The sequence below is a fragment of the Pleurodeles waltl genome, chromosome 6 (genome assembly GCF_031143425.1).
Source record: "Pleurodeles waltl isolate 20211129_DDA chromosome 6, aPleWal1.hap1.20221129, whole genome shotgun sequence".
Taxonomy (NCBI): Eukaryota; Metazoa; Chordata; class Amphibia; order Caudata; family Salamandridae; genus Pleurodeles; species Pleurodeles waltl.
Genome location: NC_090445.1, coordinates 199,633,555 through 199,650,508, shown reverse-complemented (window position 1 = coordinate 199,650,508; position 16,954 = coordinate 199,633,555). Strand labels below are relative to the sequence as shown.

At 48.2% G+C, this 16,954-nt stretch overlaps 1 long non-coding RNA gene across 1 annotated transcript in view; it reads right to left on the bottom strand.

Moving 5' to 3' along the window:
• LOC138301899 (uncharacterized) overlaps nt 1-16,954 on the bottom strand; it is a 155,494-nt gene that overhangs the window by 51,763 nt on the left and 86,777 nt on the right. The window contains exon 2 of the long non-coding RNA XR_011205147.1: nt 10,163-10,210. This is a non-coding gene — a long non-coding RNA (uncharacterized lncRNA). The remainder of the gene's footprint in view (nt 1-10,162; nt 10,211-16,954) is intronic.

Genomic DNA, 16,954 nt, shown 5'->3' with positions numbered 1-16,954 from the left:
TGGTAAAGAAGCTGTGGACCGGGGAGGGACAAATAAAAAGAGGAAGGAACACATTGGATAAGATAAGAATTAAGTAAGGGAGATTAGCAAGGAAGCCAACCAATGACAAGCAACGGGCTGGCCCAAAGCCCAATATAGGTTGTGCTGTTATCTATCCACAACTAGTCTTTTCAAGGTGGGTGAGACCGAAAATGTGTGTTTCTACTTTGTGCACCCATTACACAGTGGAAGATGGTGCGGTTTTACTTTACGGCAGTTAGTACAATTTTGGGACAGTACAAATTAGTGTTGTATTTTGACTAAGAATATGTTTTGGTGCAGCAAAAACGCTTTACCTGATACAGAACGAAACAGAGAAAAACACACCTTTACAGTATAAGATGTGTTGTTTTATACGACACCAAGCAGTTTGTTATCAACAGAGCTACGGAGGGAAAAAAAGTAATGTAGGAGACCTAGGCTATGTGAACTTACGAATTCTAGGAGATACACAAGGTACCGGCGAATGCTATATCCCAGCAATGCCAGGTGATTAACATTTCTGGGTTGTTTTCCCTGTGCCGTGTGCAGCTCCCTGACACCTTTTAGTCTTTATTCGCGCGCTACAAACCTACAAAAAATACATGAAATAAATTACCCCGTTCTTACCCCGGGGAGCAGGCACACACGGCTCAAGGCCCACACCGCGGAGGAAGAGTGGTGTTCCAGTGACCGTGTATGTGGGAGCTATTTGCAGGCTGCACCACCCTCGCCAGGACGCGGTGGATGGCCTACTACGAAGATGAAAGGGTTTCCTTAGCAAGGAATAACTCCAAATATAAACCTTCCTGCTTTTATGCATCTAAGGCACTAACTGAAAACAGCTGCCCAGTTCACTGGCCACCCTTTGTCGTGGCCATTTCCTCAAGCCGGCAGCACGGGGTTGGGGGATGCTTAAAGCGGCTGTCTCAGGCCTCCGGAGAACTGTGTCCTCTAGGCAAACCCCGCCGCAGTGCAGCCATCGTATTTAAGAAAAAAAATCAGCATCCTGGGAGCAGGGCTCCAATGAGCCTGGGGACAGAGCTAAAGGCCTAGCTCGTGCGAAGTATTTTTCTTGCCATATCCGCATATTTCTTGCAAAAACTGCGAGAAATATGTAAAGATCGCGAGGAGCTGGATGTCTTTTCTTTTGTAAGCTGTGTCGTAAATGTTTCTGTGGGGTCACTGACGTTACCATATTGATGTGCTGTATGTCGTTTTTTTGTTGTAACAAAAAAATCACGAATAATTACACCATTTGGGCTATCGCGGGTAAATTGGGACTTTAGCGATTCTTACATACGCCAAATGTTGAACTGGACTGCAGTATGGCGTACATTTCCCTCGCGAATGCAGGGGCTCTTGTGAGGAAATGCTAAACACGGTCTGCACGCGCGCACAAAACGCTTTTGAGATACAGTCTCAACACGGCGTTACACAGTGCTTAATTTCTAAATAGAAAAGTGCTGGTGCTCAGAGCTCTCCTCTGAAACACGCGGCTGCTGCAGTTAAATGTGTGAACACGGAATACTGAGACGGCGTAATCCTGAAACCAGCTCGGGCCTCTTTAATCCATCTAAAGCTACTCCTCCCTGCCCCTTCAGCTCACTCTAGCAGCTTTCTGCTTTCTCCCATTGTGACGCTTTTTCTTTTTTCTCTTCCTCCGTCTTTCCCATATGTGTCTTTTGCTCGCAACACATGTTTGAGGCAGAAGACTAAGTCCCGGCCCTCAAAAATAAGTGACGGTGCTCAACACCGGAAACAACAAGCACAAATTAAGCACTGGCTTTACACCACTCACTGTTAAAAAGGCACGTCTGGTTCCAGAGCCAGAGAAAAAATGTTCCGAAGAATAGGGAAATCAGGGAACGCTGTGAGCTACGTGGAGTCCACAATACTTGGCAACTACGTAAAACTTTGTATGAGTGATTAGAAAAATTCCCACACCCCCACTAGAGGGTAGTACCGGCACAGCCCCCCTTTCTAGTCGGGGAGATGATTCTTTAAGGGCTGACGGGGTAAACCAGCATCCTTCAATCCTCAGGGAAAGATGAAACCTTCCAGTTAAGGCTGGGCACAAGTGGAAGAGCAGGTGTTTTACTAACAGAAGAGTTTCTGTATACCTGTCCCTCCGTACGTGATGGCTAAGGACCCAAGGTAACCTCACTCCCATATTATCTTGCATCTATGCCATCCAGAAGGCACCTTTGTGACGAATAAAAGATACATCTATGCCCAGTGCTTTAAATGGAAACATAGAAGTGCAGGTACTCTGTAATAGAGTACCTGCTTGTTTCTGAGAAGTGCCGGCACTCTCCAATTAAAAGTATTTCGTTTTTCTTGAGATATGCCGGTACTCTCCCTCTCAAAATAAAAAAGTGCCGGTACTCAGTACCGGAGAGTACCGGCCCATTTAAAGCACTGTCTATGCCTGTGCAAAACAAGAGGCACATAAAAGGTGGGTGCTACTCCCCACAAATGGTCTATCATTAGCTCCTACCAATAACAAATGGGTGGTAAGGACACATGCTGGACCACCTTACTAACCCAGTCAGGACTCACCACTGACACAACTCCTGTGTTGCATGATCGTGTAACATCTCTTGGGGCACTCAGCACAACCGAAGTTTTGTCCACTTTGTCCACAGTTCTGTTGACTGTAGACCACGGGTCAGGCTAAAACAAAACCAGCTAATACATAATCAAATTAAACATCCTGGGTTAATGGCAGGAGGAAATAAATCGGTTTGTAAGGTAAAGGAAAAACACGTTGTCAAGCAGCAGTGACCCCCAAAAAGCTAGCTTCAGATATCAAAGAACTCCCTAACTTCGGAACTCTCATACCTTGAATATTCGCCAGTTGTCGACCCATATGACGTTCAGGAGAGCAAGTAAAACCCTGCTGTACTGTTCAGAGCCATTTGTTACACCTCGGGCATTTAATCTTGGTCAGTAGCTGAACTCCCAACAGACCTTCTGGTTAGTAGGTGTTTTAAAATATCCAACCCTTACTAAATCTGGGTCACAATGAGTGGAGGTAGTATGGCTGCGAGAAGCAGTCGATAAAGAAAGCTCCCAGCCCTCACGCTTTTCAAGGACGCACAATCCTGGTGCAAAATGTATGTATAGGTTTGAAAAACAAAGCCTGCCCAAATTAATAATGATGCATCAGCTAAGGTGGCCGTACCAATAGATGGCACCAGATCCGAGATTTGTCATGTTTTTCTCTTTCCCCGGAAGATATTGTCCCTTAGGGCCGCTTCATGTTTTTGACCCAGGCGTCGCAAAATCTCTGACAAGCTTGGGAGCTGTGTAACGAGACAGGTAAGTGGCTGCCTCCACCGAAGGGTAGATGATGGAGCCCGCTAACAGTAACATGAACAGAAGCTTAAAGCTGAATTAGAAGGAAAATATTTTTAGGGTTATTTTCTGAGGTCAAATCTGTAGAAAGATCAGTCAAAATCTATATATAATAAACTTTAGAAGAAATAAAATGACTTTAGCAAGCTAGGAATAGAGAAGTGCCTGTGTAGTATGTTATATTGTATTATGTGACTCTCATACTCTGCTGTTGCATTCCTTCCCGTGATCCACTGAAAGAAGAAGCCATGGAGAGAAAGCATGACTTACTGTGTGCTATGCACAGGTAATGTTTACAGGAAAGTCAAATGTGTGGAACTGAACAGCACAAAATAAAATATAAATAAGCTGAAACAGAAAAAAAGCTGCAGGCCAGATAAGATAGGAACCTGCCACCCTGACCAATTTGTCTCCTGCTAAACAAAAATGAATTGAATTTATGAGTTTACGCTTGCGGCCCCGCGAGGTTTGCGCTCTACAGGTACCATCGCGCACGCGCTGTACAACTAAAGGAGAGCGGCAGTTCTGTTGATCCACTGGAGACGGTGCTCACTGCAGGGAAGGTATTCATTCATTGATGCGACTGCGGATTGTAAGCAAGGCCAAGCATTGAAAAAGGACAGCTCCTCTAGACACAGTTTTTTTTAAATTCAATTCAGGTTACTATTAGGCCACGGTGGTGAGAAGACCGTTGAAGCAGCAGCCTGGTGATGTTGAGAAACACACTCCTTGGGCGCCCTCGGGGCAGGGTTGGGCAAGGAGGGCGAAGTAGCGAAGCTTGGATTGGTTGGAAGTTGAGACGCCACTTCTCTTCAAACGCAGGGGGGTGCTGGCGGAGCAGGTTTGAAGTCAACAGGGAAGCCAAAGGTTGGCTCTGCTTTTGACAATAGAGTGATTGTGTCATGCATACTGCTAATTGAAAGCAAAACATTTCAGGGCATTTATACTCATCTTGTAACAGCGGGCAACTTAATACAGTCACAAAAACTACTACTTGTGCAAATTGCACAGAATGTGTTAAGTTCAGTTAACATTACATTTTGAAATCAGCCACAGACTATTAAAAACAATACGCAACCTAATTAATTACAATCATTTTGGTGTCATAATTTATGTGAGTACATATTAAAGTAATTAACAAACTGTTAAAGTAACAACCTGAACGTGGACCAAACTCTAAGCATCCGCCAAATGCCAGTGCAGAGGAAATTAACCTGGTTTATTGTATACCTACCTCATGGTAATTCAACAGCCTAATAAGTCAATCGTTGCAAGAATATTTAAAAACAGCTGCCAAAATGTAATTAACGTTGTAGGCTTCAGCTTAACTCCTGACTCGGTTTTGTTACTAGTGCGCGAATTAAAACCAAGTATCAGAAAAATAATGCCTGCTGTAAAACGGCCAACCCATTTGTGGCACTGCGCTTAAAAATGCCGAATTCATAAGCAAAAATATACCTCATTCTTGCAGACAAAAAAAAAAAAAACCAAGTAAGTGTTAACAAGTCAGTCTTGACTTGTTCAGAAGAGTAAAAAAGTGCATGAAGATTCCCAACAAAAATAAAAAAAAATTCTGTTATGTCTTTCTAAAGTAATGTAGGAAAGTAGCCTCTTTTTAGCATGGTTAGCCCCACTTTTTGCCTGTTTGTCAGTGTGATTGGCTGTGTTCTCTGGGATCCTGCTAACCGGGACCCCAGTGATTATGCTCTCTCCCTTCTAACTTGGTAACTTGTACCATTTTCACCCCACATTTAGCATACTGGTGCCCATGTAAGTCCCTAGTATATGGCACCCAGGTACCCCGGGCATTGGGGTACCAGGGGATCCCCATGGGCTGCAGCATGTATTATGCCACCCATGGGGAGCCCATGCAAAGTGTTCTTCAGGCCTACCATTACAGCCTGCATCAAAGGGTGGATGCACCCTCTTTCAACTTAGGTCACTGCACCAGGTCACTATAAGTCACCTACCGCAATGACGACCGGCTGCGTGGATCTCCTATCATCCTGAGCTGCGTGGAGTCTGCATCGCCGGTGGTGGTCCGGAGTAGTCCTCTTGGTACTCTCTGCCAGCTGTCCAACTTTGGTAGAGGTAAGCCCTCGCATTCCAACGCAGGACAGTACCCCCATGTACTGAGTCTCTTGCAGCTTCCAAGGCTTGTTTGCATCTCCTCCAAGGGAACACCAGGCTACATGCAGCTCCAACCCCCAGCACTCTTCTCTGCGACGCACAGCCCTCTGCGTGGGTCTCCTGCAGCGTGGGACCCTTCTTCTGTGTGATGCGTGGGCTCCTTCTGCAACTTCAATGTCCCCGTACTATGGGACTCCTGTGGGTGCTGCCTTTGCTCCTGTGGGCTCTCTGTGTCACTGAGGGTCTCCTCTGACTTTCCCTCCTGGGTTGAGTCCTCCTGGGCCTTGCTGGTCCCTGGCAGCACCACTTTCCGCAAATCGCGACATCTGCCTTTGCCAAGGCTTGTTGGTAGAATTCCTGCATCCAATACCCGGCTGTAATTCTCCTACTGGCATGGGACATTGTCTGCACCCCTCAGGAACTTTTCTTCGGCTCCAGGGCTGTAGTGCTGACCTTCTTCTCATCATCGTCGACCAACTCCCGCAAATATAGCAGGGTGGGTAGTAGCTCCAAATCCTACTGGACTCCACTGTGACTCTTGACTTGGTCCCCTCTCTCCACAAGTCTTCCTCTCCAGGAATCCACCACTGGTTTCTTGCAGTCTTGTCTGGGTGCCTTCTTTTCTTCTTTTCCTTCCTTTTGGGTGGTGTGGGGAAATTCCAGTGATTTACTCCTGAGGTAAGTAACACAGTACCCTCCTGCTTTCCTGGTCGCTGGAGGGTACTGTGTTACTTATCTCAGTGGTTTTCTAGTACTCCCAGCTCCCCTCTACACATTCCACTCAGCTAGGTGGGGGTCCTGTGTTCGCATTCTACTTTTTAGTATATGGTTTGGGCTCCATCTATGGACACTATTGTTTATTTGCAACTGCACTGTTTTCTAACCTTTTCTATGCCTTTTACTGTTTACTAGTGTATATAAATAGTGTATTACTTACCTTCTATTGAAGAGTTGCCCTTCTATTATTTTGTGGTATTGTGTGACCAAAAATAAAGTACCTTTATATTTTGTGTGACCACAAATAAAATACCTTTATTTCCATACAACTGAGTGTTTTCTTTCATGAGTGTAAGTGCCGCGTGACTACAGTGGTTTTGCATGAGCTTAGCATGCCTCCTATATAAGCCTTGGCTGCTCATCCACAGCTACCCCAAGAGATCCTGGCTTCAAGACACTGCCTACACCTCACTAATAGGGGATACATGGACCTGGTATGAGGTGTAAGTACCTTAGGTACCCACCACACACCAGGCCAGCTTCCTACAAGTATGAATTTTGTAGAAGCAATTTAGACACTGGCCAATAGAGTTTCAGATTTTTGCCTTCTCCAGTCCAGATTAAACCTACTCAAAGGTCAAGGCCAGGCTCTATAAGACACATACCTTTATTAAATGTCCCTCTCTCTTGAAGTGGGAAGAGGACATCAGTAGAAGATCTGTCTTGTTATTCCATCTTTTCTTATTGACTCAGTGTGCAACTTCTAAGAGTAAAGGATATTTCTGTGTACACTACAATACTCTAGAATATGCGGGTATGGATAATCTGTGCACTCAGTTCACCTAATGTAAACATGTCTACACTCGACTGTAGGAAAGTGCCCTCTTTTTTGATGGTTATCCCCACTGTTTGCCTGCTATCATTATGCTTAGACTGTTTTCACTGGGATCCTGCGAACCAGCACCCCAGTGAATGTGCTCTATTCCTCTAAATTTGGTTGCCTAGGACTTTACAAACCCCACAACTGACATATTGGTGCCCCTTATAAGTCCATAGTATATAGTACTTAGGTGCCTAGGGCATTGTGGCACCAGGGGTCCCTATGGGCTGCAACATGTATTGTGCCACCCATGGGAGCCCATGCACAATGTGTCTGCAGGCCTAGCATTGCAGCCTGTGTGAAAAGGTGCATGCAGCCTTTCACCACAGGCCACTGCACCAGGTCACTGTAAGTCTCCCCTATGGCAGGCCCTCCTAGCCCAGAGGGCAGGGTGCAGGTCTCTGTGTGTGAGGGCACCCTCTCATGAGCAGAGGTGCCCCTACGAACTCCAGTTCCATTGCAGTGGAATTTGTAAGTGTGGGTAAGCCATTTTACCCGTGTGCTGGAAATAGGTCACTACCTGTATCCAGCTACATAATGGTAACTCTAAACCAGGGCATGTTTGCCATCAAACATGTCAGAATCATACCCCAAAACTGTTGCAAGTATTGGTTGTATGATTCCATGCACTCTGGGGGCACTTAGAGGACCCTTGGGGTTTTCCGGGCAGCCTGCGCTGCTGCCACTGCTCAGACAGGTTTCTGCCTTCTGCTGCTTTACCAGCTCAGGCAGGGGAAGGAAGAACAAATGATTTCCTGTGGGAGAGGGAGGTAACATCCTCTCTTTGGAAATAGGTGTTACAATGCTTGGGAGGGGTAGCCTCCCCAAGCCACAGGTTTGCTTTGAAGGGCACATTTGGTGCCCTCCTTGCATAAATCAGTTTGCACCAGTCCAGGGACCCCTGCTCCCTGCTCTGGTGAAAAACTGGGCAAAGGAAAGGGAAGTGACCACTCCCCTATCCATCACCACCCCATGGGTGGTGCCCAGAGATCCTCCAGGTGGCCACTTGATTCTGCCATCTTGAATCCAAGATGTTCAGAGGCCCCGTGGAGCATCTGAGTGACCAGGTCAGGCAGGTGACATCACAACCCCCCCCATAGGTGGTCCCCCTGCTAGGTGACCAATCCCCATCCAGGGCTATTTAGGGTCTTCCTCTTGGGTGGGCCCTCAGATTCGATATGGAAGACTCAACCAGGACTCTTCTGCATCATTTACTTCATCATCTGGCCACTGGAACTGCAGCTGGTCTCTTCAGGAACCAACAATCAGCAACTCCAGCGACAACTCCTCTTTGCAACATTGTTTCTCTGACTCCTTCAGCCAACTGCAACATTTCCTCAGCTGTGCATCCTCTGAGGCTGACGAGACTCCAGCCTGCACCAAGAAGTGCTAAGGAATTTCCCTTGGAGTGAAGGAGTCACTCCCCTGCATCTGCATGCACAAACACTCATCAACGACCGGCTGTGTGGATCTGCTCTCATCTGGAACTGCTTTGATCCTGCATTACAGGGGGTGGTCTGGAGTGGTCACCTTGGTCTGCTCTGCCAGCTGTCCAACATGGGAGACGGTAAGCCTTCACCTCTCCTTGCAGGACAGCACCTCTTTGCACCATGTCTCTTGCATCTACCAAGGCTTGGTTGCTCCAGCTCCAAGGGACCATCAGGCTCCACGTAGCCCGACCCCAGTACTTCTTTATGCCAAGCACAGTCTCCTCTGTTCTGCTCCAGCAACATGGGTCTCCTCTTCAGGTGTGCTGACTGGGCCTCAATGCAACTTATTGTGCCTGCTGCCATTGGGTTGCCTGTGGGTGCTGCGACTGTGTCTGTTGGCTCCCCTGAGTTCTTAGGGCCACCTCGTACTCACCTCCAAGGGCCGAGTCCTCTGTGCCTTGCTGGTCCTCTTCAGCCTTGCAACTCTTCTTTTTCTTCTTTTGCATTTGCAAAGGCTTGTTGGTGGTTCTCCAGCACCACTGACCCACTGCACCCGACAGCCGACATGGGACACCATCTGCATTGCATCAGGGACTCCTCTTTATCTCCTGCGCTGCACAGCTGCTCCTCTTCCCCCATTGACCTGGTCCTGCATCCACAGAAGGGTGGGTAGTGGCTCCTTCCATGACTGGACACTCCATCATGAACTAGACTCGGTCACCGTCCTTTGCAGGATTTTCTGCCAGCATCCACCTTTGGATTCTTCCAGTCTGGTCTGGGACTTGCAGAATCCTTTTGCTAAGTCCTCCTGTTAGTTTTGGGGGAAACCAGGTAATTACCTCTGCTCTCCTAATCACAGGGGGTCACTCTGGTACTCACCTCTTGGGGTTCCAAGTTCCCCTACCTCCCCTCTAATGACTCCACATCCTTGGGTGGGGGGACTGTATCTCGCATTCCACTTCCTTAATATATGGTTTGGCACTCCCCTAGGGCTCTCACTATTTTCTAATTCTTTTGCAAATGCTTGCCGTTTTTATGCTATTTTCCAATTGCTATTGTGTATATAATTAGTGTGTACTTACCTCCAGTTGGGAGGAACTGCCTAAAAGTATTCTAGTGTTGTGTTTCCATAATAAAGTACCCTTATTTATGTAACTGTGTGGTTCTTTCAAGTGTGAAAGTGCTGTGTGACTATAGTGGTATTGCATAAGCTTTGCATGTCTCCTAGATAAGTCTTGGATGCTCATCCACAGCTACCTCTAGAGAGCCCTGTCTTCCTAGACACTGCATACACTTCACTAAAAGAGGATACCTGGACCTGGTATAAGGTGGTAACACCATAGGTGCTCACCACGCACCAGGCCACCTTCCTACATCGACTTCTAAAGAAGCATCAAAGCTTTGGACAGAGAGTTCCACAGTAGCTGTGTCAAACACATATGCAAAAGATTGCTCTGTCAACCTGGACACCATCCATGGTGTCGGAATCTACACAATAGTACTTTGTGGGGGTTTACACAACAGCCAAGGTGGCATTCTTCCAGGTGGAAAACCAAAAATGATTTCAATATTTAGAGCAAAGGCATTAATACCAAATCACATCTTGAAATGTTATAGATGATCTTACCTTTGCTCCTCTCTTTTGTGTGCCTCCTACATCATTATTCACCAATACCTATAAAAAGTATGTAACAACATGCATCAATTAAAAATAAACCCTGTCTTCGTCAATTACAGACAGATAACCAACATTCAGAACTAAGGTTATCAGATGATTTCAGTAGATAGTTCCCTGCTTTCAGGACACTCTGTTCGCTAGTCCTGGGCTTTCGTTTTTCAAATTGTTGTTTTAGGGATGTTAGCTCAAACTGGTTTAGTTGGTGCGAACAAGGACTAGAGGGAGTCATTTGTTAATCATACCTGGAACCGTAATGTAAGTATACTTGCTCTGCAACAGTACCGTTTTCCTATTGAATTGTGTGTTGACTTTTGGTTTTACATTTGTACATTGGTCTTTCTCATGCGCATAGATGTTTTTCCTGTCTGTGTTTAGAGTTCGCCTAGTCAGCACATGCACTTTTTCTGCAAGACATTTTGGGGGTCATTCCTAGATTGGCAGGCGGCGGTCGCCGCCCGCCAAGCGGGAACCGCCAGAAGACCGTACCGCGGTCAAAACCCCCTTTCACGAGGATGCCGGCTCCGAATGGAGCCGGCGGAGTGGAAGGGGTGCGACGGGTGCAGTGGCACCCGTCGCGATTTTCAGTGTCTGCATAGCAGACACTGAAAATCTTAATGGGGCCCTGTTAGGGGGCCCCTACACTGCCCATGCCAGTGGCATGGGCAGTGCAGGGGCCCCCAGGGGCCCCACGACACCCGTTCCCGCCATCCTGATCCTGGTGGTGAAAACCGCCAGGAACAGGATGGCGGTAAGGGGGTCGGAATCCCCATGGCGGCGCTGCAAGCAGCGCCGCCGAGGAGGATTCCCTGGGGCAGCGGGAAACCGGCGGGACACCGCCGGTTTCCCGTTTCTGACCACGGCTTTACCGCTGCGGTCAGAATGCCCCCGGAAGCACCGCCAGCCTGTTGGCGGTGCTTCCTCCGTCACCTACCCTGGCGGTCATAGACCGCCAGGGTAGGAATGACCCCCTTTGTTTACATACAGTGGGTTTACAGCCCGCCCATAGATTACCATTCGTTACCTTCAGCATCACTCTGATTTCCTTTGTTCTCATTTGTCATGGTATGTCTGCATCGTCCTCATCTTGTGTTTGGCCCACACCTAGAGCATGGATCAAGTACCAGTGTCCTTCCAATGCGCCAGTTTTTGAGAGCTACTGCTTTATTTGTGTTCAAGCTTTCTTTATGACTGCTTGTCTTTTCGGTCAGTCTGCCATATCCCTGTCCACAAAGTTTCTGTTCCCTCCCAACCAGGTCGCATCTTTTTCCTCCCATACCCTCCAAACAATGTAAGCAATCAGCTGATCAATGACCACAAATACGTCTGTTGCTGTGGCACAGAATATGCCTATCCTTGTACTGTAAAGTGTGACTGTGACTCTGTGTACCTTCCAAATAAAAAAATGCTGCAACATTATTTCTTGTTCCCCACATATCGTTTACCATGCAAAACATTGTTTCTGCTGTGTTCTTCTACTTTGTCCAAAATACAGAACTCACTAGTGCAGTGCCTCTGTAAAACATTGACAAAACCCATGAGAGTGCCTTCTCTTCAGAGATTAAGGACCCCGTAGAACTTGACCTAAGGCTCTGACATAGGCCTTTGACTGTAGTCCTAGGCCACTGCACTGTAAACCATTCTACTCTACTTTCAATTACTTCACTTTATCAACTGCACTCCCTGCCACTCCACTCTGCACCATTACACTCTATGCCACTGCACTCTACACCACTTTACTCTGCTCACTATACTCTACCACTGCCCAGGACGCCAATCTACTCTACACCACTGTACTCTGTGCCACTCTACCCAGCACCACTCTACACCACAGTACTCTACGCTGCTAAGCTTTATGCAGCTCCACTCTTTGCACCATTCCACTTTATGCCATTCTAACCTACTGTGCCCCACTCTACTTTATGCCCCTACACTCTGTGCCATGGCACTCTACTCTGCATTACTGCACTCTATGCCACTCCACTCTTTGCCACACCATTGTGCTCTGCACCACTCCACTCTGCACCACTCTACTCTGCGCCATTCCACTGTATGCCACTGTATGCCACTGTATGCCACTGTATGCCACTGCACTCTGCTCCTGCCACTCTAATCTACTCAACTGCACTCTATGCCATTCTACTCTGCACCACTGCACTTTACACCGCTCTTCTCTGTATTTCTCCACTCTACACAGAAAATGTGATGGGAAGAATGCTTGCAATTTGTTCAACCATTGGCAATCCATCACCTTGTTCTTTTTGCATTTGCCAGTCCACGCTACTGCACTCTACGGCACTCCACTCTACTGTACTCTGCACCACTCCACTCACTGCATTCTAATCTGCATCACTGCACTCTAGAATCCTGCATTCTGACAATGCAATACACTCCACTGCACGTTACACCTCTCTACTGTACTCTGCACCACTGCTCTGTGTTACTCACCTGTATTTCACTGCACTCTACACCACTGCATTCTATGCACTCTACTTTGTACCACTCCACTCTATGCCACTGTACTCTATTATGCATCACTTCACTCTACAATACTGAATGACACAGCACTCCATGCCACTCCACCCTATCCCACTACATTTTATGTCACTCTACTGTACTCAGCACTACTGCCCTCTATGCTACCCCGTCTATGCCACCTCACTCTATGCCACTTTACGCAACTGCACTTTACCACTCTTCTCTGCACCACTCTACTGACACCACTGCATTCTAGGCCACAGCATTCTACACTAATCCACTGTACTCCATCCTATGTCACTCCACCTCACTGTACATCACAGTACACCACTCCCCTCTATGCGACTGCACTCTACACCATTCTACTCTACTCTGCACCACTCCACTGTATCAACTGAACTCATTGCCACTCCACACCATTGCACTCTATGCCACTCTATTCTGTCCACTATACTCTACCACTGCACAAAACACCAGTCTACTGTACTATGCAACACTATACTTTGTTCCACTCTACTCTGCACCACTCTACTATATACTGCAGTTCTGTATGCCACTATACTCTATTGTGCACCACTCTACACCACAGTACTCTGTGCCACTGCATGCTATGCAACTCCGCTCTTTGCCCCTCTACTCTGCACCACTCCTCTCTTTCCTTCTGTGCCCCACTCTATCCTACGCCACTACACTCTATTCTGCATCACTGCACTATATGCCATACCATTGTACCCTGCACCACTGCATTCTACTCTGCACCACTCCAACCTACGCCGCTCCACTCTAGTCTGCACCACTCCATGGCTCTCCAATCTACTCTGCATCACTCCACTCTATGCCACTTTACTCTACGCCTCTATACTCTGAACCACTCTACACCACTGCACTCTAGACCTTCTACTCTATTCTATGCATCTTCACTCTATGCCACGCTACCCTACACCACTGCACTTTACACCACTCTACTCTGTACCACTCCACTCTGCAAGCATCCCTCCCTTCAAATATTATGGGGGTCATTCCGACCCCGGCCGTCAAGGACCGCCGGGGCCGGGGTCGGTGGGAGCACCGCCAACAGGCTGGCGGTGCCCCGCAGGGCATTCTGACCGCGGCGGTTTGGCCACGGTCAGAAGAGGAAAACCGGCGGTCTCCCGCCGGTTTTCCGCTGCCCGACGGAATCCTCCATGGCGGCCCGCCCGCCAGGAACAGGATGGCGGTATAGGGTGTCGTGGGGCCCCTGGGGGCCCCTGCAGTGCCCATGCCAATGGCATGGGCACTGCAGGGGCCCCCGTAAGAGGGCCCCACAAAGAATTTCAGTGTCTGCTATGCAGACACTGAAATTCGCGACGGGTGCAACTGCACCCGTCGCACCTTCCCACTCTGCCGGCTCCATTCGGAGCCGGCTTCCTCGTGGGAAGGGGTTTCCCGCTGGGCTGGCGGGCGGCTTTCTGGCGGTCGCCCGCCAGCCCAGCGGGAAAACCAGAATGGCCTCCGCGGTCTTTCGACCGCTGAGCGGCCATTTGGCCATTCCCGCCAGGCGGGCGGCTACCGCCGACCGCCAGCCTCAGAATGAGGCCCTATGTGTAATTTGTCTGACCATTGGCAATTGCTCGAGGTAGCATCCCATCCCATCATTTTGCTCACCATGCACCTCAGATGGATTGAGCTGCAGCTCCGAGTGATTGCCAGTAGACAAGAATATTTCAAGCATTCCATCCATCACCTTGTTCTTTTTGCATTTGCCAATCTAAGCCACTGCATTCTACGCCACTCCACTCTACTGTACTGTGCACCACTCCACTCTACACAACTGCTCTTTATTTTGCATCACTGCACTCTAGGATACTGCACTCCAACACTGCAATCCATGCCACTCCACTCTACGCCACTGGACATTACGCCACTCTACTGCATTCTGCACCATATGTTACTCCCCTCTATTTTACTGCACTCTACTATATGGACAGGTCAAGCAGGGGTTGCTAAGTCCAACCGTCGGAGTTGAGGCACTCCTGATTTCCTGGGGCCAGACCTACTGTGGGTCCTAGGGTCATTTCCTGGGGCCAGACCTACTGTGGGTCCTAGGGTCTTGAGCAACTTAGCAAAGTACCCCGACAGCACTTGACTCTCAATGGTAGCAGCTCAATGCTTCTCAGGTTGTAGGTAGACACAGGCAGGTGAACAGAGGCTCACAAAATGATTGTCCAGTCACAGGCTTCCTTTTATGAAAAACAATAGTATTTATATACAACCACAACAGTGGTTATTTCCCATTTATTATAGGTGGCATTCAGGTTAAGCCCCACTGGCAATCCCAGTCTCCAAAAATACCACTCTGACTCTTAAAAAAATCAATGTTCCAGCACTGTGGTGCTATCTGGCAAGCAAGATCCTACTGTTCTGTCCAACCCCAAATCAGTCTTACCCACACCAGCAGGATTTCAGCAACGGGACTCTCTGAGTGTGTCCCTTCTCAGGTGCAGAAAATTCAGCGGCTGTCTCTAGTAACTTTCACACATGGTTCGGCCAGGCTGTGGTCAGCTGTGCTCAAGTTATTCACATGAGGTCCTGCATCTACAGAGACCAGTGGGTTCTTGATACTCCTCCAATGCTGGGTAAGTTTTTCAATTCCTCCCAGATGTGTACTGGTCCTTAGTTATGGCTCAGGTCCACTAGGGTCAACATGGTGGCCTTGTTTCTCTGTCAAATGTCTCGGCCAGGCTGCGCTTCTTGCTTGGTCTCGGTAGCCCCCTTTGGCATACTGGGTCACTGTTCTTCCTCTGCGCACAGACACCAGCCCGATCAGCACAACAGCAGTCTTCACAATGGCCCCACCTGGGCTATGGGGTCGCCCAACTTATTACCGCACTCAGGCTATGGATTAAGGGCATGGCAGCAATTTTCACAGCAGCCCCACCTGACACATGAGGTCACTGACTTATGCCTGCACACGGGCAATGGCCAGAACAGTGCAGCAGCCGTCTCCTCACACCTCACTTCTGGGAGTCACTTGCTAGGATTCCACCACTGGACCTTGCTCCCTCCAGTGCTCTCCTCTTCCTCACAAGGCGTACTAGTCTTTGCAAACTGGGAGGGGCTGGTGCTCGGGGCTCCACAGTAGGTGGTCTTAGATTTCCTGAGTGTCTCCACACAGCTGGAAGACAAGCAGGCCTTGTCCCCCAGTCTGGGTCACAGGCAAAAGTCTTGCAGAGCTTCTCCTCCTTGCACAGCCCGACTGGGTCCTTGGCAGTTGACAATTTTTTGAGTCTCAAGTTCCCCTCTAATAGTCCATTTGCAGACATCAAATGTAATTTAGAGTCTGAGTCTTTGAAGTTTTTGTTGGAGGCCCACTTCCCTTTGAAGTGCCCTCTCTGTTCTCTCTTCCTCCTGAAAGCAGTTTGTCAGAGAAGACTCCAAATCTGATAGCCACACAACATAGTCCGTAGGAGTGACTAGAGGTTCACGCCTAGATGTCAGCCACAGAAATATATGTATCAAAAGGTTACCCCAGTGCCTAAGCCCTACTCGTTATGATTCTCTTATCAGCCACGTCTCCTTCCTGAGACGTGCCCAGGCCCATTCCAGTGACCTCTCTCTGAACAAAAAAAAAATACCTGTGGAATTGGACAGGAGAATCTGGTTCTCCCTTCCTCCAGTGTGTCCCATCTAGCGCACAGGAATGCAGCAATACACAAATCTGTCTGGGGGGATTCCTCTTCCACTTCTCTCATATTTCCCAATTCAGCCCTGGGTCTCCCAAAATGGAACCCAGAGTCTTCCATGTAATGTGCCATTCACATCCACACATACACCCAGCATATTCATATAGAATATATGTACTGCACAGCACTGCATTATCCCTGTATTGTACCATTCATAGACACACTTATACCCAGCACGTGTATAACACATATGCGCTGCACAGCACTACACACAAAACCGAAGCGGGACAAGGGGGAGTTAAGCACACAACGGTAGACCTTTACATGAGTGAGCCTGTAAGCCTCACTCCAATGGCATAGGTAAAAAGGACCTGTTCACTCCTATTGATCACTACATGGCATGCTGCTACCACCATGCCCGTCTTCTGGTAAAGGCGGTAGACTTTCTCTATGACTGTGGCACTTTGGGTGCCCCTCCTGATCCAAAAAGACCACAATCCATGGGACAGGCCTATGTCAAAGCGCACATGCATAATTCAAGTTTGCCCATGACAGCAAAAATCAGCATTAGGGATACAGACGTGATTACAGTTGGGGCACTAAA